Genomic DNA, 24,388 nt, shown 5'->3' on the forward strand with positions numbered 1-24,388 from the left:
ATCCGACAGCCAAATTAGCTGTTGGAATTTAAAACCCATCTGAAGAACTGTCTCTTTCAACAGGCCTATCCAGTCAGTTTTAATAATGAATTTTAAACATTTTTTAAAAAAAATACAGTGATCCAAGTTAAACACATTTAATGCTAGGGAATAACCTGTTTCATGTCTCTCTGTTCTCTTTGTATGCATCCAGTCCCTCTTGGGATACTAAACCTTGGGGACTGAGCAGTCTCAGTCAGGTAGACTGTATTACTTTACAATTGTTTATTTTGTATAGCACTGTGCTAGTTTAAACAATGAGACTTCTAAGGGCCCTTCCACACAGCCACATAACCCAGAATATCAAGTCAGCTAATCCACAATATATGCTTTGAACTGGGTTATCTGAGTCCACACTGCCATATATTCCAGTTCAATATGGATTTTATACAGCTGTGTGGAAGGGACCTAAGAAATGCTTAAATTTCAACTATTAAATGGTGAGTGAAACTATTAAGGAAATTAGTGGCAACAGCAGAGAGGGAGTAGTACATGAAAGCTTTACATGAAGTTAACAACAGTGTGATGAGAAGGAATTGGTCTTGGGAGATCTTTAATATTGAATGTTCTGTAATGTTAAATGTTGAAGACTTTTGGATGAGGGACTATTTTATTAAAACATACTTAAGGTAAAGGGTGTCAGAAGCATTTTTAGAGCTACTGTCCCTGTAGCTGAAGCAAAGGATGCTGGAATCTGGTTGCATTATTATCATTTTCAGAGGAAGAACATGAAGTCAAGTAATTTAACTTATTCCTAAACAGTCTTCAAGGAGAGTTGAAGTTTGGTAGCATTTACCTCATATACTATTCTGTTGCTTTTGACTTTGAACCCAGAATGTAACTGAATTGTTTGAATTGACATGCTGAAGTGTGGGATTGCTCTAGAGCTTCAGTGGACCTTATCACAAAGAAGAAATACCCACCTCTGAGAGATTAGTTCCGATGCGTTCAATCACATGATGCACTGTCCGTTTCATGGTGACTCGTATGCATAAAGTGTGCAGACAGTGGCTTTCAGAAAGTAGATTCCTTACCATCTTCACCCATTCCTTTTTTTCTCACTGAGCTTCTCCAGGTTTGATAGTACTCTTGCATGCATCTTGTCAGTTGTGTCAGGAACATGTCTGTCAAGGCAAGTTTTCTTACCGATCAATTCTCCTTTGTTGAATTGACCGGCAGTACACTTCCACTGGCAGAGAAAGGATTCCCCTTTGAGATATGTTCACATGAGTAAAACAGTTCACATTAATGTTTCCTTTTTAAAAAAAGTTGGAGTTGTACAGCTTTGTAGGAACAGAAATATGTTTTTCTGTTTCCTTGTTGGGATAGAGGTTACAAATTGTAAGATCTGGCATTTTTTATTTTTAAAAAAGAGTGATTTTGAGCAGTGTTTCTTAAGGTTATTTGACTTATGCCCCTTTTTGTCCATAAGCCAAGGAGACAGGCACACACTCTGGGCCTTCGCCCTCCTTGTTTTTTCTTCTCTTCCTGGGAAGCGAATGATAAGGCGTGGTATTGTACCTCATGAGCTGTGCTTGGGGAGCAGATGTTGCAGTCCAGCTGCCTGTTTGATCCCTTTTCACCCAGATACCACACAGATGAACACTAATAATGAGTTTATCAAGAAAGGAGTATATAAAAATAACAGCTTCAAAATAGTGCAAGCAATTCTCTAAAAGTCATTTGGAATAAGTAAACTAAGCCTGCAAAAAAGTAACATTAAAGGACAGATTGTGAAAATGATGTCTAAGTCAGATATCGAGAGCTTGACAAAAAGTAAAAATCAATTCCGAACATGAATCCAAAAATCACAGAAGGCAAAACAAGAAACTGTGATCTCAAGCATGTCTATAATTCCAAAGGCTTGAAAACTTGAACTTGGCTATAATTCCCAAGGCTTGAAAACTTGAAACAAGATTTGTAATTCAAACAGGAGACATGCAACATGAGCACGAAAACAAGATCCAAAACTAAAGACCAGAACTCCTGACTTGGAGCTTCAAAGACAGGCAATTTGATGAATGAAATTCCAATGTTGATCATACTGAACAAAGTCTAGGGTCCCTTAAAAAGTCTCCCTCTTACCTAAACATCATTCTTTCCCACAATTGGGCTCCCTTCGTTTATCTTTCAGTCTCCGAAAAACCCAAAACTGTCTCTCTCAACCCCTCCTGTCTGAGCCATAAATGCTGGGTTATTGGTAGCCCTCCACTCTCCCTCACATTCCTTTCACAGTCAGTCCCTGGGACAGTCTCATGAGAAACATGGTCTGTTTCCCCAACAATGGATCTATCCAAACATCTCGAAAAATACTTTCTCTTTCCCCTGCTGAGGTCACAGGCTCACATAAAAATCCCTCAACCTCATCCTCAGAGGCTGAGGATTCACAGACCACGACAGTTGGTGGGGCATAATATTCCTTGCCAGCTAGAGAGGCAGAACCCAGCCATGCACCAGACACAGCAACTCAGGGTGGAGAGAACCAAGGATGTGATCAGTATTGCTTGCATGCAGGCAATATTATCCTGTCCCCAAAAGCCTCACGATGTATGCAAGAAAGCTGTATCCCTCTTTGAATGTGATAGGTTCCAGGGAAGCTCCCAATTATTCCCCAATTTTGTCTAAAGCAGTGGTTCTCAATCTGTGGGTCCCCAGATGTTTTGTCCTTCAACTCCCAGAAATCCTAACAGCTGGTCAATTGGCTGGGAATTCTGGGAGTTGTAGGCCAAAACACCTGGGGAACCACAAGTTGAGAACCACTGGTCTGAAATGAGGCACAACTGCATTAAGTGGTTACAGGTAGTGGGGATGAGTTGGGTTTGTGCATCATGTAAATGCTACAGTGATTCTTGACTGCTTTAGGTTAAAAGTGTCCATGTAAATATGCCCTAAGACTATATGAATAGACCAATTGAATACACCAATGGTCATCCAGCAGCAAAGGCTGCCTCAATTAATTCTTTGCATTCCCAGATGCTCAACTGGTAATAAATATACTCCCCAATTGTCTACATATTCCTTGTTACAGCCTGCAAACTAAAGTGACATTTTTTTTTTCACTCAGCTCAATAGCTATTAGTGCAAATACACTTAGCTGGATCTTGGCCCCACTGTTTAATCACCTTTCTTCTAAATAAAAGGGGGAAAATTGCATCTTTCGAAGTATGCATGGCAATAACGAAAAGTAAATTAGCAAACATACTTCAAGCTTGGCCAAAATATAACTTTGAGACTTTTCAAACCATTTACACATGCTGGGATAAATGACATTTAATTCCTAATAAAATATATTTAGTCCATTTGGATATGCAGGTAAGAGGGAAAAAAATTCCTCTGATGCATATATGAAACTGCCCAATATTCAAAAGTACAAATCAGTCCAAATTTCTAACACAGTATTACGATGTAAATTTGTCTGAACCTTTTTGAATTTCCAAAGAAAACTAATAAATAAGTTCACCAATGTGAAAGTAGCTTCTCAATTTATTTTCATTTCTAAACAAATAGGAAGAAGTATTTGCATTTGTTAATAGAAAATGTTTTGCATTTTCTGATAGATGGGTTTCCTCTAAATTAAAAAAGCCCTAGTATGTCTGCATATATTAACTGTATAAAAGGTTAGATAGGCTGATTCATAGTGGTATGGGTCTTACAGGCTCACGTATAAATTATGGTAAAAAACAAACAAAATTGATGTAAGAAGTTGTACGTGCATAATTTCATTTTAACTATGTTATAGGCAATCTATCTAGATTACCAGATGCTGGGGTCAGGGGATGAGATGTCATGGCCAGTTTGTCATGGGTTCCTGAGGGCACCCAGATGGCTATATTTGGAGATATACCGGTGGACTGGATGTTCCCCAGACTGACTCAGCAAACCAATCCTTATATAGTATGATATCTAAAAGCCACATTTTGTGTCAGTAAAAAAAAAAAGCTTTTTCAATTAATGCCACAATAGGCTAACCTACATTAACATTCTTCTGACAGAATAATTATATGTCTCCAATTGCTCAGTAGGGTGATTATAAAATGAATTGAAAATAATATTATAGTAGAATAAAAGTTTTCTTCTTTTAAAGTATGAATCCCAGGGCATCTTTTTTTTTTTTCAAAAAGAAGTGATTGTGTCATGTGGAAAAGCTGCCTCTGGGGAGATGATTGGAACATGTTATTTCAAAGATGGTAAATATTGATAGCTTATTTTAGTTAAGTCAATATGTTCCTGTTGTCTGATTTTAAAACAAATAGATCATTAAACTGTTTTAATCAGCTTCCTATTGTTTTCTGTTAGCTTTCTACAAAAATCCATATTCAATATAATTCCTAATTTTTTAAATAAAAATAATAAAAAACATGTATAAGCAATCAAAGGAAGGATTGCTAGAATGGAAGAATGGTGTCTGTTTCCTCTAGAGAATGCACAATACATTTGTAATACAATAGACAACTAGTATCCACACAGCTGCTTTCAATGGAATCCTGGGGCCAAAACTCTAGAGCTCCCTGGCTGAAATCTGTAAATTGACTTCTGGTGACTCTATTCCTTTCTTAAGTTTTCCTTAGGCAAGGAATACTCAAGAAGTATCCTTTCTTAAACTGTTAATCCCAGCTTTCCATGGATTGTTGTAATGGCAGTGAAAGCTGAATCACAGTGTTAGAATTGAACAGTGTGAATGCCCCCTCCTCCCCCATAAATAGAGAAACAAAACAAAAGCAGGAGTGAAAAGTAAGGATGCAAAGTATTAATGATTTTTTTTCTTGAGGGTGTTGTTTAAATGAACCTTAGTAGGATAAAATAAAAGGCAGGGGCTTTTGTTATGCATTGGCATAGAAGCACAGATGTGTATAGTGTAAATTAGAGAAATAAATGAATGAGGAGGCGTGGGAAGAGATATATGTTCCTCAATTGTGTGTAGACTTTTCCTATCAAGTGATATTCTTGGACATCAAAAGCTGCTGAACATTCTTGTTTTTGTCAAGAGAGCAGTAATGCATGTAGACAGAGGCAATTAAATGACATGATTAAAGTATAAGCATGCCAAAGGGATACAGGATTTAAGACAACATGTTTTACAGGCAAGATTATGGAGGCAGTCATGGTAATTGACTCTTTTCCTCCTCCTTTATTTGGAGCCAAAATAAACACAATGTGGAAGGTTCATAATCAGATCCTTGAAGGAGCTACTGAAGAGTCTGAATAAGACTTGAACTGTGGAGTGTGTGCATATGTGGATTTTTTTCACTGTATGCCATTCCCCTGCCCCTACTTTATGTTAGTTTTGTATGAGACATGCAATGTACTCCAATTCACAATAATTTATGTAAACTACTGCTATTAGTCCACTTGATACGAGTGTTTATATTAAATATTAAAATAGCAGAATTACAGTTATAATTTGAATCACGGTTCTGTTTTTACTTTTGTTAAAGGGTCTTACTCAGAGTTATTATTAAATACTTAGGTTCTCCTGTGAGTATGTTGGTTTTATTTCACTTATACATTTGTCTAATCCCCAATGTCTGCATGCTGCAGTGAAAAATCAATAGAGAAATTCATTCTCACGTAAAGGTCAAACAGCTTCTTGTGACATCACAGATGATAGATGTGGAGATGGCTAATTTCATGGGGTGCTGAGTTTAGGAGGCTTCAGGTAGAGCAATAAGCAGCAGGAGCAAATGAACACTTACAAAATAATGATTATGTTCTTATGCAAATATGCTAAATGATCAAGAACAAAAACATCCAGGATATCTAAACAAGTCAGAATATAAAACATTGTGAAGTTACATGTATTGTGTACCAGAGTGGTACCGTTCTTGTCAAAGAGACTGCATTCATATGTACCTTCTATTAGTAACTATGCTCATATGTTCCCTGCTGCATTTCTTCATCTCCAAGATTATCATTTTCAACACTGAACCAAAAAGAAAGTTTTCATAATAATAGTAGAAATAACTGATAGGTTATATACTGTCACAACTATTGACCTTCATCCATTCTGGTCACATACACTTCACACACCAAATTATGACATATGAATTATGACACCCCATGCAGCAAATAAAATCCAAAAAGCAAACCTTTATTTTCTATATAAGAGACACCATTTTAATATGCCATTGTATATAAAAGAACTTGAACATCCAAGGATTTTGGTATTTACAGTGAGAAGCCGTGGAACCAAACCTTGATTATTCCAGTTCTTGGAGCAGACATTTAGATTATACTTCAGGATAAGAGCTATTGCTTACATACTGGCTTCTGAGATCTCTTGTAAGTTGCATGTAAATAGGTTGTATCCACTGTTACCCAGTGCCATCAGAACTTCTGTTGGGGGATTGGTCAAGATGGTCCCAACTGTTTTGAAAGAATAGAGGCAATAGTACCAGTTGTCCCTTCCTCCTGTACTCACTTCTCACATTCTTTTTTACATGGCCAAACAGATTTTCAGAGGCCAGTGAAGATCAGGGAGTGGCCGAATGAAGAATATCTCTTGCTCCTTTTTTCTACCTGTGAAAAAGCCCTGGTGGAATAGTATAGGAAAAACATTTTTTGTACAAGAAGCATTCTAGATAACTTTTTTTTTGCAAGACTTTGCACAAATCTTGCAAAAAATGTGGCTGTCTGGAAACAGGGTTTTTGCATGAAAAACTCTTATTTTGCACATAGTCACACACTTTTCATGCAAAAAAATCAAGTACTTTACTATTATATAATTTTGTTGGAATTTTCCCCCCAGAAATTTAGTTTGTATAAGAAAATAAGTGTATCAAGAATACATAATTACAAGGGGAGCAAAATGTTTTAGAAAAGTGCAGTTGGAGGGAGTCCATTAATCATAGGAGTGCAAAGGGTTCAAAGGTACTTCTTTCCCCCCCCCCCCCTTTTTTTTAAATATTTTAAAGTACCTTCTCATAATAAGAGTGGCACCACCATCTTTATGCACACTCTTTCCGCTCAACATCACTTCCTTCAGTGTAATCTCATATTGTCATTGAATGAAATAATGGGATTAACAGATATATGTACAGAGCCTCACACAGCTCCCAATCTCCTAAAGCTAAACAAGCAAGTCTCATTGGCCGTTTCTGGAACAGAATGGACTGATACTTGCAATTGAAGTATTGTCAGTATTTTCCTTTCCATTTCTCACTTAAAATACAGAAACTTCTAACTCTAACCTCTGTGAGACTTCCCATAGGGCAAATATGATTTAGGTAATGGATGTGAGCCCTCTCGAGTTCTTGTATCTAAATGCTAGTTCCCACTATAAAGTAGATTGTATAAATCATGGTGGACAGTTGTAGAAAGCTATGGGGGCTCATTAGCTTTCAGAAGACCTTGGAGGACTGTGCCCCAAGCACATACCCTTCATAGGAAATAATTTTTAACCCAAATGTCTTCTAGGGGCTATGTGGAGCATCTTGCCATTCGTTGGAGTGTGGTGGAGGTTCCTTCTCTGGAAGTTTTTAAGGAGAAGCTGGCGGGCATCTGTTGGAGTTGTTTTCATTGTTTTTTGCTACATGGTGGGGGGTTGGACTGGGTAGCCTTCTGGTCTTTTCCAACTCTATGGTTCTATGATTTTAGCCCTTCTTCCCAGGAGAGGCCTTTTTTCAATAACAGGAAATAAATATGGATCACTTTCTGTTCACATCCTGTGTTTTTTAAAGGCTTAATTGGTCCAAAGGAGGGCAAAATATAGTGAAAATACCCCAATTACCTCCAGAGAACATTTGGGGGAGGAAAGCTTTTGGAAAAGCATACTGTAGGGCAGTGGCTCTCAACCTGTGGGTCCCCAGGTGTTTTGTCCTACAACTTCCGGAAATCCCAGCCAGTTTACCAGCTGTTAGGATTTCTGGGAGTTGAAGGCCAAAATATCTGGGGAGACCCACAAGTTGAGAACCACTGCTGTAGGGGATACTAGAGGACACAAAAATGGTGATGGGAGTTATACTTTGTTCAGGCTTGCTCTCAATCAACTAAGGGTGGCTCTACACTGATCTATCCTAGGGTCCATCCAGACTTACAAATGCTATTTGACCCCTTGGATGGTTTAGACCAGGGTTCTTAAACTCTTGTGCCCCCACATTGATGGAGAGATTTTTATGCGACCCAGGTATGTACATATGTAAAATAGATAACAGCATTTACTGATAATAAATCATAAAGAAATTTGTTTTAAAACAATTCTTTGATATAGATATAATGTTACTATTTGCATACCAATGAGATGGATGTGTTTGTTTATTTTTATATAAATATTGGTGGAATATTTGATACTGTAAGAAATAAAGGATAGTCAACCTTTTATCAAAGTTGATCAATACTTCAATTTTATAATAATCAAAACTGAGAATATCGCTTTGTGTAAATATATAATACAAATGGAAGAAGTATGTTTAGAGCTTTTTCAGAAATTGTTGGAAATTCTGTCACAATCCTAAACCAAAATTCATGTAATTATTTTTTTAAAAAAATCTCAAGTTTTAAATCTTTGTCACTTGATAACTAGACAAATTTTTAAACTTTTCCCTTCAAATTTTGATGATAAAAAACTAAGTTGAGTATGGTTTATGACCCATCTTAGTTTTTTATAATTAAAATTTGAAGGAAAATATTTCTGAAACCAAAAAGGTAGTAATCAAGCAGCATCTATATTTGTAAGGTTTGCTAAATAAGATGTACAGCTGAAGTATTTGCTGCATATAGGGGCTAACTGAATATGTAAATATCTAAAACAGCCACTAGATGGCAAGGTACACCAATCTTTTTTGTCATTGCATTTTCAGAATCCCCTTACTATTGTCAGTTTTTTGCTATCCTTCAGTTATGTGATTCCATGTGGAATGGTGACACTCAGTTTAAGAAGCTTTGGTGTAGAAACTATCCCTATGGCAGGAGGGAGTCCAGACTGTTCAGCAGCATTAAACCCAGTTTTGCACCACCGGACAGCCACACTCACCATCCCTCTCCGTTGTTGTTGAGGCAGCCAGCAAGTGAAACAAGATGAGTATCAATTGCAGGTTGCCTGAAATAATGTCAGCCAGGACACCAGAGTGAGTGAAGGGGGAAGGAATTGACTGCTCTTCTCCCCTCCCTTTTCATTCAGGCCAGCATCAGTCCAGTCAATGAGCAAATAACGCTAGCTAGCTAGTCATGTGGTGCTGGTTGACCACCACAACAATAACAATGGGGTGTCCCATGTCCCTGGGACTCTTGAGTTCGAGGAATATGGAATGGCCACACAGACAATTACAGCTGGGTCTATTTCAGAACTGGCCCAATTGTTTACATGGGTCCAAAATCACAATTTTATGTGGAATCTTGGGAAGAATTTAGAACGCCTAACAACTTTTTTAATACAGCTCAAGGCCACATTAAGGTGGCCTTGGTCCATGTTAAGCTAAATCAGCTCCATGTGTCATTTTGCTGCCATGAAGCTGATTTGCTTGCCCTTCAAGATAAAGGGAAGTGTAGATGTGCCCTAAGTTGATTTGTGTAAATCCTATGATTCATTGACTCTACCTAGTTGGAACTAACAAATTACATTAGAGATTTTAAAGGTCAGGAGAATTGCTTGCATGTTTATTGCATTTTTGTCCTTCCTTTTTCTCCAAAGAGCTATCTTCACAGCAACCCTGTGAAGTAGATCAGTCTGAGAGAGACCCACTTAGTGAAGCTCAGTGTTAGTGGAATTTGGGTCTGACATTTCTACAGAAACTATTTTAGTGTACTGACTGGTTAACCTGTTTATGGTTTTACTGAATTTGTATCATATGGTATGTTTTACATGAGAAATTTGGATAAATTATCTGCTATATATTTTTAACCTCATGCATGAAAACAGGCATGTGCTTGATAGAAACTTCTTTGCTGTGCCCTTGTATGTTGTGGATTTCTGTGCAGTGCTCCTAAATTACACTTTCTTGATTTAATAGGTAGAATAGAAAAGAATATCAGAAAAAATAGCAAGTATAATCTAAAATATTATGTTAGAGATTTTGCCTTTACTTATGTACTTTATATTTGTTCTGGGTGGCATTAAAATGGTGCATATGAGGAGTAAATAATATGCCTTTTTTCATCTATAAGAAAATCCACATATTTCTAATTCACGGTTTTGGTATCACATTCATACTTGCCCTCACAGAGGCATACTAGCACATCCTCTGTCTCCTCTGTATAAGCTGGAAAAGGCCACTGACCTTCCAATGCGATTGTTTTAACGGTCAGGAGCACCATAGAGATTAAGTGTTACTTGGGTTACAGTGGCTTTGAAAGCTGCTGAGCAGAGATAGGAGAGGTCCAGCACATCATAACAGCATTAGGTAAATTGCTGATCGGCACAGAACATCTATCAGCAAAGGAACCTGGCACACTGCTCTACAACAAGGCATTGACCCAGCTTCATTCTCCTAAGGACCTAGCAGCTCTCCCACCCCCTCCACTCCCCGATTGTTGTTCTGCCTTATTCACTGCAAAGGGAAATACTGACGGGACTCCACCTGGACGTCTGAATGTTATTTTTCCTGGCCTGTGGAACAATGAAGTCAGGTAGGTGAATGATGCAGTGCAGAAAGTTACTGCAGCACTAGCATTTGCTAGGGACATGATCTAATGAGCAAGCATAGCAGTAGATGAAAATGTTGGTAAATTCTATTTGTTCTGCCTGCATCTGACTGGAGCAGAATAATAGCTGGTTTCTATATTTTTCTTGTTTTGTGTCCTTCAATTGTACTGAGTGTAGCTCTGGGGGGGGGGGGAAATGTTTGTTTTCTTTTTAACCCCCCACCCCTGGAAAAGAAAGCAATTGTATTTTCTAGAAAACAAATATGCTGCCCGGATGAACCGACCTACAACGATTTATAGTTTGTTTCTGTATGGTGTAATAAGCTCCTGTTATAGCTGATCCACTGTTTAACTAGATATTTTTCATTGATTCTGTAGTCCTGTTCAGTCGTCTTATTTTCCTTCAGTCAATTAAATATATAGATGCAATACATCCTCAATCACTTCTGGAGAGTTTCCTTTTAATGATTGATTAAGAAAATGCAGGGTTGTCTGTTCATGCTTCTTTTTCTTTAAAATTATAAAATAAGTCTGTTTTATAAGTCAGTAAAAGTACTCAGATAATTAATATGATGAAAGTACAGCAGATAATAAAAAGCTATTATTGTCCAGTATCTCTTGATACCTACTGATTTTACCAGGAAGAGCTCATTTTAGTTCACAAACCTGCTTCTTTTTAAAATGCATTTTCATGCTCAAGATCTGATGCTGGAGGAAAAATAAAATACTTCCAAGACACATACACCATGTAAATAGATTTTTTTACATAGTTTTCAAAATGCATTGCAGCTAGCTCTTAATACATTAAGATGCTTTTTATAGCTGTGGTAGATTAGAGGCCGTATGCGTGGCTAAGAGGTAATGATATATGTTACTTGATTTATGAAAGCTAGAGCCTACATTTGTATTTTTATGCCTGTCTGACAAAATGACTTGCTAAAGTCTATGTAATTTGGTGTGAGGCAATACATCAATATGGACAGAATTCTCTACACAAAAATTGGAAGCATTGTTTTATTATTAGGTCTCATTGAGTACAGTCATCCTTGCTACATGTTTCAAAATTATATTTCCCCCCAACTTCTATTATATTGCAAAACAAATGCGGACTGCAAGATAGCTGATGCTCAGTTTAACTGAGAGATAATCAAAATAATACCTCACAGTTATCAAGAAAGATAATAACACATAGATACCAGAGCTTTTTGTCTTTCCATAGCTTTTAGAACATGTAAGGCTGCCAATCTCCACATATTAGGGATAACCCTGTTTAGTGAAGTGGGATTTACATACATTGGATTGCACTATACATACAAAATGTTAGAAACTTTTTAAAAGAAAGGGGGAAATTATCCTTTTTATTCAGTGGTTCTGACATAGCATTCATTAAAATTCATGACCAGGTAAAAGTTTTATGAGAAACTGTAAATAGGTTGAAATATGACCTTTATTGCACATTGAGTCTCTAATATAAAAGTCAAAAATATTTATTAGTTACAATATGACTGTAAGACTTAATTAGAATACACAGATCACTATTACAGGTAGCTAGAAATTTATCTGGATTTTCAATTTAGACCTTTCCCTTCTTCCCCTTTAACACATATGCCTTTAGATTTATTTTCAGACCATGTTACAGTTCTGTTGTTTTACTATGCTTTGTGTATATATAATTATGTATAAAGCATTGGCAAAAGGTAAGTATTTAAGGAGTTACATGTTTGTATCTTTCTCAAATTTCTGTATAGATTTATGCTCTATAGATTTATGGATTGCATTATGGGAGAGAGAAGGGGAGGGGACAGGAGGAGTATATGAGTAAAAAGTCAGACACATTGGTATTCCCTGCATTCCATCTTACTTGTCTATGCTGTAAAACAACCCAAACACCATTTTTCTGCCTCTCTCATTTAGCTCCGTGTGTTGCACATTGCTCATCAATGAACAGGTTGGTGTTATGAATAATTGAAAGTGTGTTCCTGCCATCAGCTCAATATTCTGTGTTCATGGGGCTAGAAGGCAATTAAACCTGGTAAAATGCTATCTTTTGGGGGGATAACTAAATTATCATTCCAAATACCATGGAAGAGTTGTATATGCATGTGTGTTTATACAGTGGACCCTTGGTATCTGGTAGGGTTTGTTTCTAGTACCACCTGTGGACACCAAAAACCATTGATGCTCAAGTCCCATTGTATACAATGGCATGGTAAAATGGCATTGCTTATATAAAAAGGCAAACAAATGGAATGAGTGCCAGAGAGAGCCTAAGAATCTGTGAAATGACAGTAGACTATCAGCGTAGTGTTTGCTGTACATCTAAATCAACCACTGCTTTTTGGATTTTTTCTATAGATTGAGTCTCTCTTTTCTGGAAATCAGAAATCCAAAAGACTACCACCATCCAAAAGTCTATTGCCACCACTTCCACCTTCAAGGGAAGGGGTCTACCTACACATCCAGCACCTGCTCAGTTTTTCTCAAGGAGCTCTCACTCTGCTATTGTCGGAAATTCAAAGAGAAAAGGAAGATGATATAGGACTCTGGGCCCTGCATTTTGAAATACGCAAAGCTCCTGTAAAAAGCAGGCATCAGAGGAGTGGAAAGTTCAAATGTATTTGGCTGCCATGGAATTAGAGAAGGTGGGAAAGCTGCACAGCCAGTCCATGCTGCATTCTTCTTTTGCTTAGTCAATAAGGCATAGCAGGCACCTTGGAAATGAGATGTCAGAGGTGAGCATGGTCTGGCTGGGCAACGTGCCCCAAGCCCACAGCAGCCAGATATATTTGTACTTTTTCCCCTCTTGACACCTGTTTTTTACAGGCACTGTTTTACAAACGTAATGATCCAAAGTTCTCTTACACATCTAGCATGCGCTAGATGTGTAGTTAGCACACACCCCTTCCTGTCCCTGGTTCACTATGTATATGCAAATATAGATATTTCAAGGCCTTGGGGGAGGGGTAGGTCCAAAAGTTTTAAAAACCCCAAAAAAACCCCTGATCCCAAGCATTTTGAATATAGGAGATTTCACCTGTACTAGAAATGTAAATATCTTTGTGATCCATCTCTGCATTATAAGAAAAAAATGTTATGGCTAAATGTGAACCATTTGACCACAATAATGTTCTTCTTGACTTCAGTAACTCTGCTTCACTTTTCAAAATGTAACAGCTGCCCAGAGGGACATTTAACAATGGATCCAATCCTATAATATGGGTGCTAGGCAAAAGCCATTCCAGACTTATAGTGCCCATTTGGAAGCTAGAAAGAGAAATCTCAGTGTTTCTCTTCATTAAGGTTTGCATTAAAAAGGGGGCTGAATTTTCAGTGCTGCTTGAGAATGCAGTAATTTGTATAAAAATTGTATTAAAATTATGCCTTTATTATTAGAGAATCTTACAAAAGTTTCATTCTTTTTAGATTTGGAACTTGATTTATTAAGGGTACTATCAACATCCCCAATAACATTGTTTGTGAAGTGGCAAAATCAAAAACCATGTAATTCAGTAATATCGTTAAACTTTGAAGTGTTGTGGGAAATGATACATTTAAAGACTTATTATACATTGCAAGGCTGAGTGGAATTGGAAGACAATGGTAAATATTGACATATCTTAGTTCTTCTCTTCTTTTCACACTGAATTATTTATTTACACATTGTAAAGAAAATAGTTTTTTCCAAGATTGTGAAAAACAATTTTGGGGGTATGCTTTTCATACAGCAAAGTGTTAAGAGAGCCCTCCTTTGGTTAGAATTCCTCTTCATATAGGGCTCATCAATATTTAGGGTTAAATACAAAAATCGTATGCAAACAGTAATATTCCACAATATTACCAATTACCAATGTGCACCAGAGTAGCTTGCTGAAGGAAAGGGAAGAAGTGAACCTTGCCTTCCCATTTCTTTCTACTGCTATTTTTGGGGTTCACCCAAAAACACTGTTGTGGAATATATGGGAAAAGGAATATTGGTAAATATGTCTGCCCCCCCCCCCCCCCATTCTATCCTACATTCTCTGGATAGAATTATGCCAATAGGCTGTCTGTACTCAACACAACCCTGGAACTTGTAACAGTTTGATTTGAAAGATAACAAGTTCAGAATGGCCTAACAATGCAAAAAAGGTCAGAATAATCACAAAAACACAAAATGGGTTCATGATTTGAGGGAAGAATTGCTTTTGAAATGGGAAAAGTCAAAATAAATCAATCAAATCCTACATGTTTTGGTAGTTAGATGCTTAATATTAGCAACTAAAAAAATTACCCAGATGAAATAGTGTGCTTTGCTTAATGAACCCAATAAATCTAAATATGTGTAATAATCATAACAAAAATACATTATGAATAATTACGATTTCTGTATAGTTCTTAGAACCTTAATAATTTCAGCTTTCAATTCATATTTTTCTAATTGATTATTTTGGTGCTCCTGTCAACAGTAGATTGCATTGTGTAGAAATTGAATTAGTGACTACAAGCTTATTTTAGGAGCATGACTTGTTGAAGAGGTCCAGAAGGTGATGGAAAGAAGTGGAGAACAATATATGCTTTCCGGAATGACATAGGCACAAAAACAAGATTTATAGAGCATAGCCCTTCGATTGACGAGGAACATTTTCCTGAACTTACTGGGGAAACAGAAAACTGGATAATAGTGAACCCTGTTGAAATGAATTGTTTCTGGTGGAAGTTACCATAAGGTCCTATGGAAAACCTAGACAATTCCTAGAGAAGAAGTGTTCTAGGTTCTCCAGCGTGACTTGTGGCATCTTCCAGCAAAAGATCCTATAGATCCTTTTCTTGGAGGACCTAAAAAATTCATAGATAGAACATATTTCTGAGATGTGGGCACGTGAAACCATGAGTACTGTTCCTGCAGGTACAAAGGTGATCCTGTAATGGCAAATCAGGAAAAAGGAGAGATCCTAGAGGAGATTTTGAATTGAAGATCATTGAAGATTAGATGGTGAGTTTGGATTGCAGTCAGAAGCATAGGTTTTTGTGGACTGAAAGGTCTTGTTTGAATTGTTAATATTTGAGAAAGTCTGAGTCCTCTATTAAAGTGCATGAGCAAAAGATGATAGCCCATGACAAGGGGTTTTTGCCATATGGTGTGCTGGTGGAACAGAGGAGACAGAAGTGCACCTAAATAATAGCATAGTGAGTAGTATGGACCAAAAAAACATTCATCAATGGCTTAGAGATATGAATCTGATTATTTTCCTAGCATGATGAGTATGCTTTACTTTTAAGATACAGGTATCACTTTTCATATTTTTACTGAAAAAAGTTGATCATGTTGTTGATTTTACAAACTTGATGAATTCTTGAGCATTTTATTCTGCCTTTAAAGTGGGTTGTGTTCAGGTTTCTTTTTTATCTGAAGAACTATTTGCTTTTTAAAATTATTGCTTTTGATTTCTCTTGCTGTGTCATATTGGAAGTCGGCTATCCAGATAAAAGGGCAAATTGCTGGCCTGCTCACTTCCAGCATACAATAAAACAATTTTAATCGATGAAAATGTTATAGATTTCTGTTTCTAAGATGCTGCTTTATATTGATGTTACCCATTCCGGTTGTATTTTTCCACAATTTAACATCTAAATTGCTTAATTTTATACAATCCCTAAGGCAGCAATCAGCAGGGATCAAAAGAGGCTGCTTTGAGAACTGCCCCATCATGACACTGTGCCTTCATTGTATTATTCAGGAGTTGTAATAGAGGGTGTTAGTTCAGCTGCAATCACTAGCCTCATTCTGCTTCATCTAGAGAATTTTACAAAACTCTGTTAGAAAAGGAAAAGATAACATTGTTTTTGATTCATTACTTGTTCTCCAGCCTTTTTATGAACACGAGCTACATTCACATATGTTTCTCTCCAAGACCCAAGATGGGGGCCGAGGGGGGGGGGGGATTTCCTCTTTAGCTGCAGAGAAACAGACTGGGATTATCTTTAATGTAGTTTGAAAATGACTCATACAGAATTTGTCCATTGGTTGGAGATTTAAGAAAATAAAGGAGAACTGTGTCTGAATATAGACACAAATATGAGTCTGCTTTATGTGTGTCAGAATGTTCTTTTTACTGTCTTGAAACAGACTAGAAGGAACTTCTTGCAAAGTTGGGTAGGTAGTGTACCAAATTTTCTGGTTATGAACAAATATATGAAAGAGGAGGAGAAACAAATTACTTGTCTTTTCCCTTTGAAAACTCATATAAAGAAATTGTTTTTCTCTCATTGTTTTATCATTGACTGAAATAGTGAGATTAACATCACAATTATTATTTTAAAAAATATAGTGGTCTACATGATGTCTCTCTGAAACCAATATAATTTAAATGTATATATTTACATTACTGTTTATTAGAAACAATCAATGCAGGCTCCAAGACACCAGCAAAAAGTGTATTGGATGATGATAACAATAATGGTGATGATAATAATGATGATGATTATTACAACAACAACAACAACAACAACAACAACAACAACAACAACATACCATATGGGTTTTTAAAAAATGCCTTCTTGTTTTGTTTACATTTTATTTCAAATTCTTTTTAATTGGAAAATACTGTTATATCATTTGTCTTATCATCTAAGTTTTCCCTCTTTTCTTATACACCACTTTATAACTTTTGTATACTTCTTGCCTGACTTACCTGCTTCCATTTAGCAGGTCAAGCAGATACCATCTGCAGTCTAGTTTCTATAACACATGTCTGTTAGTCCTATCTTCTGCACTGTCTACATCCTGTAAAGATTAATAGTACCCAGTATTTGTCTTATGCAGTAATTAAAGGATCAGATTGAAATACAAAAAGGGAGCGAGGAATTTTCCTGTAAAGACAATTTTTCCATGAGTTCCCTTTGGGATGTGAAGGGCAGGACATAAATATTGTAAATAAATAAATAAATAAATTACACTATCTGAAAATTGCCTATTCAACTGTATTGATTAATTAACAGTAATTCTAACTCTTTGTGCATAGAAATAAAAAGGGAAATGGCCTTTAACTTACTGTTGCAATATTTTAGACACAACAGGATTTCTGGAAATGTTAAGTATATTTAATAAGCTATTCAACACATAGAACTTCATTAATTAATCTGAACTCGTCCTTTTTCCATAGTGCAATGGGTTAAACCCTTGTGCTGGCAGGACTGCTGTCCAACAGGACAGCAGTTCAAATCTGGAGAGAGCAGGTTGAGCTCCCTCTGTCAGCTCCAGCTCCCCATGCGGACACATGAGAGAAGCCACCCACAAGGATGGTAAAACATCAAAAAACATCCAGGCATCCCCTGGGCAATATCCTTGCAGACGGCCACTTCTCTCACACCAGAAGTGACTTGCAGTTTCTCAAGTTGCTCCTGACATGAAAAAAAAAACGTTCTTACTTTGACCCCCATGAACTTCTAATCTTAGGCCCCATGTACACTGCCATATAATCCAGTTTGAATTAGTGTAGACTCATATAATACAGATTGAACGTCATTAAACTGGATTATGTGGCTGTGTGGATGGGGCCTTAGTTTTATTTGCAGCCTGTACATTTTTAACAGGACAGAGAAGTTGGTGTTACAAACTGCAGCTCCTGCTATCTGGGAACATAGTGTTCTAGTGGCTATTGAGGCTGCACACTCAAAAAAACCCAAATAAACTGGTATGCCAGGAAGCAGTGGGCTGGATCAAGAGCTGCCTACAAAAAGAAAACAGCAATGCAAAATGAGCCATCTTAAATTATGCTGATTCTCTCTGCTTCTGCACGACCACCACCACTAGCTAGAAATTGCCATTTGTTTCCAATCCCTGAAACAAAAGCATTAATTTGCATATTTTAAAATTATTATGATTTTAAAATTAGAATTTTCATTCTAATTATGCATATTCAAGACAATAATCATTGCTTTTTTCTGTCACTATGTTTTAGCGATGATACAATTTTTAATAAAAACTATTTTTCCAAGAGAACTAGCATAGAGTTATGTCAAGGGACCCCATCACATTGAGGTCACCTATATGTCACCTAGCTGAGCGATAGCGGGAGGATTCACCACAAATTTTGGCAAATATATTGTGGGGGAACCCATCACCCTGCATCACCCCTCACCTCATCCCACAGGGGAGTGCCACCACCGAGCTTCCCCCATTGTTGTCTATGCAACACAGGAATCCTCCTGTGTTGCCGGTGGTGCCTCCTGCGACACTTGGACTTCTTTTCAGGCACAGAGCCCTGATGGAAATAGATCAACATCATGTGATAGTATCCACTGGGCTCTGTAAGATGAGCAATTTTGCCCATCAGATGAAGTCCTAAAGTGCTGCACTTCGAACAGAACAAGTTCAAATACCAGCTTGATCATGGAATTTACCATGTTAACTTGGACCTGAAGAAAATCAGGATTGTTGTGGGGATCAGTGACAAAATGTTGTAATGTGACCATGTACATTCTGGTGGTAAATAGTAGGGCTGGGCGGTTTCGTTCGTTAATTTCGTAATTCGTTATTGATTCATATTTAAATTAGCTTATGATCCGATATTGAGCCATGCAGGAGCAACTAAAAATCGAAATGAATTTTTCAATTTATTTTGTAATTGTTTCGTAATTGTTTCGAAATCGTTTCGAAATCGTTTCAAAATAGTTTCGTTATTATTTCCGTATGTCTGGTGCAAGTTTTATAGTTGTTGTTTGTTTTATCAGTGCTAAAAAAAATAAATTATCACACCAACAGTCAACAACAGAGGGAGACGGAAGCTTCAGAAGTTTTTTTAGCATATTGCGCAATCGCGTCCGCCATTAACGAATCAATTCAAAATTTACAAAATTTCGTAAATAACGAAATTTTTTAAAAGAAAAATTCGGAATTCTTTTAAAAAACAAAACGCAATGGACCCCCTAAAAACGAAACGAGTTTAGAAACAATTTTTTCCGTTGTTACCCAGCCCTAGTAAATAGCTATGACGATGATGATATTTCTTCACATACAGTTTTTATTGTTTTAGTATCACTGTGTACTAATGGTAAAAAATATATAGTTTCATAAAAATATTAAAGGACACTCCTGACAGTTATTATCATGTGAATCACAATGTAGGGAAGCAAGGAAAGTGAGGACAAACTTATGACACTATCTTCTTTTGCAATTTGTCTAATTCTGTAACTACTTCTGTTTTATTGTGCTCCCTTCTATTGCTACACACAGCCTACCTTGCCTTAGCTCATGTGTTCCCAATTTGTCCGTCCAGAGCTGAACTCTCTCAGCTTCTTGTTTCATCATGAACGTTTTGCTCCCACCCTTATTTTTTGCTCTCCAACATTTGCATCTCCCACCCACCCTTCCCTTCTTCCCCCACTTTGTGCCACCACTCCTCTCTGTATTGCACTTGTCATCAACATATATCTCCTTCTTTGTTTACTTATACCAACCCCTTTTACTTCCATCACCTTATGCCTTTCTTTCTTGCCACTATACCTCTCACTTTCCCTGCCTTCTTCCCCTCTTAATCTTCCCATCTTCAAAATGCCTTGCTTATTGTACTCTTTACCCTTTCCTTCCTTCCTCTCACCTTGTGCTGCCATGTCTCTCCTGCCTTGGATCCGCCTTCTGCCCCCCACCCTCTCTCTCTTGCTTCACCTTGCCACTGTGCCATGCTTCCCTCCCTGCAATCAACAACTGCAATTCTAATACTATTTGTCTTTTACTTGCTTAACTTCATGCTACTGCCCCCCTGCCCTATAAGGAAGCAACCTCACAAAGATGCTGCTTCTGTTTCCAACATAAGGCTGAGAACCAGTTAGATGAAGGCAGTGATCCCACCACAAATGTCTTGCATTGTGGGCCTAGAGAGACTGAGACGAAAACAGGCAGAGGGAGAGAAAGCAAGGTGGGGGTTTAGAGGGGACAGATTAGGGGAGGAAGTGCCTTACTTGCATTGCGAGATTTACAAAAGATAGCTATTAGCAAATAATGCTAATTTAGGAATGATATATCCTTTTTTTTCTCTAACGTCAATGTTGTATACTTTCTGGAATGATGGAATTCGGACAAACGTGATATAGTCAGTACTCCTTTTAAATGTATACAGAACCCTATACACATTGATAGGAAATTACTCTGCACAGTTAGGGGTTCAACCCCCCCCCCCCCCCGAAATGTTTCAGATTTTTTAAAAAAAACCTGGTTTACTCATGAATTTTAACTGGTTAACCAAATCCCCATGCTAAGTATATAAGAAGCAAAAAATCAAGAGTACCTTCAGAACTGCAAGCACTATCTCAAGCAAATATTAGCAATTTATTCACATTGTCATTACTTGCAGCAATAGCTGATGTAGTTGTTCTGGTACAGCTGTACCAGGAGCTCCAACTTTATTTGCTTTGTATTAAATGTTTGCTTGCAGTCCTAGGTTTCAGGGACTCTGCAGATAGGTGGCTTCTTTGGTTGCAGTCATGGGGCAAGTCACCTGTCCATCATTGTTAAGTTTTGGTTCCGCCCCTTGCTCAGGGCAATTGGGAAGGGAAGGGAGCCATTTTTAGTTAGTCTCAGCAAGGTAAGCTTATGTATAGGATGTATAGGATGTGTGCACGCTTCCCCTATACAAAAGCTTCAACCCTTAAGACCTTCCGGGGGAAAAGGTCTTAAGAGACTCCAAAGAATTTCCAGGAAAACAGCCCTAAAGACCAAAGAACTCCAGCTGGAGAACATCTACTGCCTTGCTGGTAGGTCCACTCGGCGTTCGAGACGCTGTTCGACCCTGTAGCGGAGCCCACATCAGTAAGGGTTAAATTACAGTCAGCCTGGGAGAAGTTAAAAAAGGGGATTTTCCTTTAAAAAAGAAGTTATTAAAGACAGTTGCCTGTCCTTCGTGGGCAAGATTAGGAATTCACCAGTTGCCTAAAAGCTTGGAATCATTTGCTTAACTTTACTGAAGACAAGAGAAGTTTCTGTTTGATTGTTCATTAATAAAAGACTTTGTTGTACTTCTCAAGCCATCTAAAGACTGTTTGTGGTGGAAACCTCTGAGAACTTCTCTTTAGGCCCCCTGGCTTCCCGCTGGGCAAAGGTTGCACATCCTGTTCTAAAGACAATTATTTACAGGCCCAGCACGTGACAGAACAGTAGTGAAGCAACCAAGTTGGGGGGGGGGATGTTGAATGCTCTCATTAAGGAGGCCAGACTTGGTGGAGGTGGTTGACAAGGGCGGAGCTGCAGGCTATTGAAGGCTGCTCTGCCCCCTACTGTGCTCTTTGCTTCAGCGTGAGCTAGGAGGCAGGTTTCAACCCCCCCCCCCGCGAAATTTTCAACCCCCCCCCCCAAAAATTTTCAACCCCTCCTGCAAAAATTTTCTGGCTACAGCCCTGCACATTAGCATCGCATTTCCAGTAAGACCGGCTAACTATCTCTGCTACATCCCAGGCATTATTTTTGCAATACCTCTTTTCTACAGATAGCTGTCATTGCTTAAATACCTGCTCTAGCAAGGGATTACAGAAGCACAGACCCTTAAATGGCAAGTCCTTTCCCCAAAATATATTAGCACAGATAATTTGACCAATAAGCAAACTGAGGAAGATTGAAGACGTGATCAGATGCAGGAGGACAAGAGTATTTGCAACCTCCAGCACCTTTCGAGCCCCAGCCAGCTCAATGACAAAGAGTACTACTGACTGTTATCATATTAATGACACACCAAACCCCAAAACTCCTAATGATATTTCCTAGCAATTTTATACATTTTTTTCAGTTTTATACATGGTTAAAATATACCAACATGAGGAACTTGTTTTAAAAACAAATAATCATATTGGGAACTGGCAGAAAGTATTTTGGAATAAACAAAGCATGTATGGATCTCCAAAATAAAATCTGAAAGACTTGGGAAGGGATCTTAGATTTTATGTTTTATTGTTTTTTATTCAGTCTGGAAAGTGTCTTGGGCCAGCCTTGTTTATAAGCAGGCTTGACAATAAAATCTCTCTTTTGCCTCTCTCTTTTTAACCTGCACAGTATTTGAGGAAAGAGGATTATAGGAAACATCCAGGAGGATATGAAAGATGTGGAAATTAACAGATGTGCATTTTAATAATTACCTAGAACTTAAAAATATTGTTCAGTGCCGGAAGAGAGGTCCATATGGTTCAGTAGAACAATTTTAGAATGTGTGCCATATTAGAGCATTGAGTGCAGGAAGATCTTTCTTCTTATCTTTTTGAAAGGTAACTGTAGTAGTATGCAGACTAAATCTTCACTAATCTCATTCTTGAAGGAGCAATAGGTAAATTTGGCAATTTCTTCCCCCAGTGAAAAGATTTCTAAAACAACTGCAGTTTTCAAACACTATTCATAGATCATGGCTTATTATGTGCCAGGTGTATAATTAATTAATTATTAATTGCTATTAATTATTCATTATTGTCTACTATTATTTAATTAATATAATTTAGATGTGCAATATTCATTATGTATTCTATGCATGCAGTCATTTTATGCAGACATCCTTTTCTTCACTGAAAATAATATTCTGTGCAGAAAATGTTATCTGCACAGAAAATACCATACAACCATAGAATCATATAATCATTGAGTTGGAAGAGACCTCATGGGCCATCAAGTCCAACCCCCTACCAAGAAGCAGGAAAATTGCAATCAAAGTACCCCCAACCATTTACTTCACAAAAACATATAAATTATTTACAAGACAAATGCCATACTGAAAAAAATGTAATGAGTCCCAGAATGTCCTCATCAGGGTTTCCCAGTATTCAAGAAACACATTTCAGCCATTTTCAAAAACTTTTAAATATTGTCTTCATTCCTCAAGCAAATGCAGAATAGTCAGGAACATTTTGTTTTTGTGCATGAGGGATACAACACTAAATTGCTATCACTATCAGGTTGTATCTCTGTAGGAAAACATGACTCCCTTCACTTTAAATAATCTTACCTCTTATTGCATGCATTAATAAGATACATAAATATTAATCGAAAATGTAATTATTTAATTTAGCTTACAAAATTAATATCTTGGGCCAAGGGCTGAAATTGTAGCAAGTGAGATTCATGGGGTTGCCATAAATCCACAGGCAGTTTGAAGGCACATACACACAATTAAAAATCAATAAACCCTCATAAAATAAATTTAAAAAAAATTAACAGCAAGACCAACTAAACATCTCAGAATAGGACTATACTCTCTGAATAGAAGGATCAATTATATTATGCCTAACTGATATATAATGATTCAGTGTTAATGAATGTTAGAAAAAAACAAGAGTAAATTAGGAAAAGGAGAGGTTACGTTTTAGTTACAAATATAGAGGCAAGCTTTGTGCTCTCATTAAATCAGTACGGCCTGTAATATAAAATTGTTGACTTCCATCACCAAAATGTGTCCTTTTGCACCTGAGAAGTTTGAAATAAGCAGAATTTAATGGATAGAGTGTTTCATTCCTTTTACGGTTAAATGAAATCTTGTTATCAGAACATTTTAATAAAAACATTTTAATAAAAACGGGGGGGGGGATTAGAAAGGAAGAATGCAAGCAGTGTAATATTTTTTGCAGATGTGGGACAGCTGATGAAATTGAAAGCCAAGGCAAAACTACAAAGCCTTAGTCATGATTTGCATAAGATGTTCTTAACGTTCAGACAAATGCCAAAATATTGAGTTAGAATTTCTTATAAATGTAAACTTGGCTGTTTGGATACAACACATTCAGTGAGTACTCTGTTCTTGTTAATTGTGTTCTACCTGAGATTTTT

The 24,388-nt window shown here is 37.3% G+C and overlaps 1 protein-coding gene across 16 annotated transcripts in view; it reads left to right on the forward strand.

Annotated features, from left to right (window-relative positions):
* IQSEC1 (IQ motif and Sec7 domain ArfGEF 1) overlaps positions 1–24,388 on the forward strand; it is a 403,878-nt gene that overhangs the window by 240,144 nt on the left and 139,346 nt on the right. Inside the window, exon 1 of one of the 16 annotated variants that reach the window (XM_060765992.2) lies at positions 10,393–10,599. The exons of the other annotated variants lie outside the window; for them this stretch is intronic. The gene's annotated coding sequence lies outside the window, so the exon portion shown is untranslated. Of the gene's footprint in view, positions 1–10,392; positions 10,600–24,388 lie in introns of those variants that run through there. 16 annotated transcript variants of the gene reach the window in all.

The sequence above is a fragment of the Anolis sagrei genome, chromosome 2 (genome assembly GCF_037176765.1).
Source record: "Anolis sagrei isolate rAnoSag1 chromosome 2, rAnoSag1.mat, whole genome shotgun sequence".
Lineage (NCBI taxonomy): Eukaryota > Metazoa > Chordata > Lepidosauria > Squamata > Dactyloidae > Anolis > Anolis sagrei.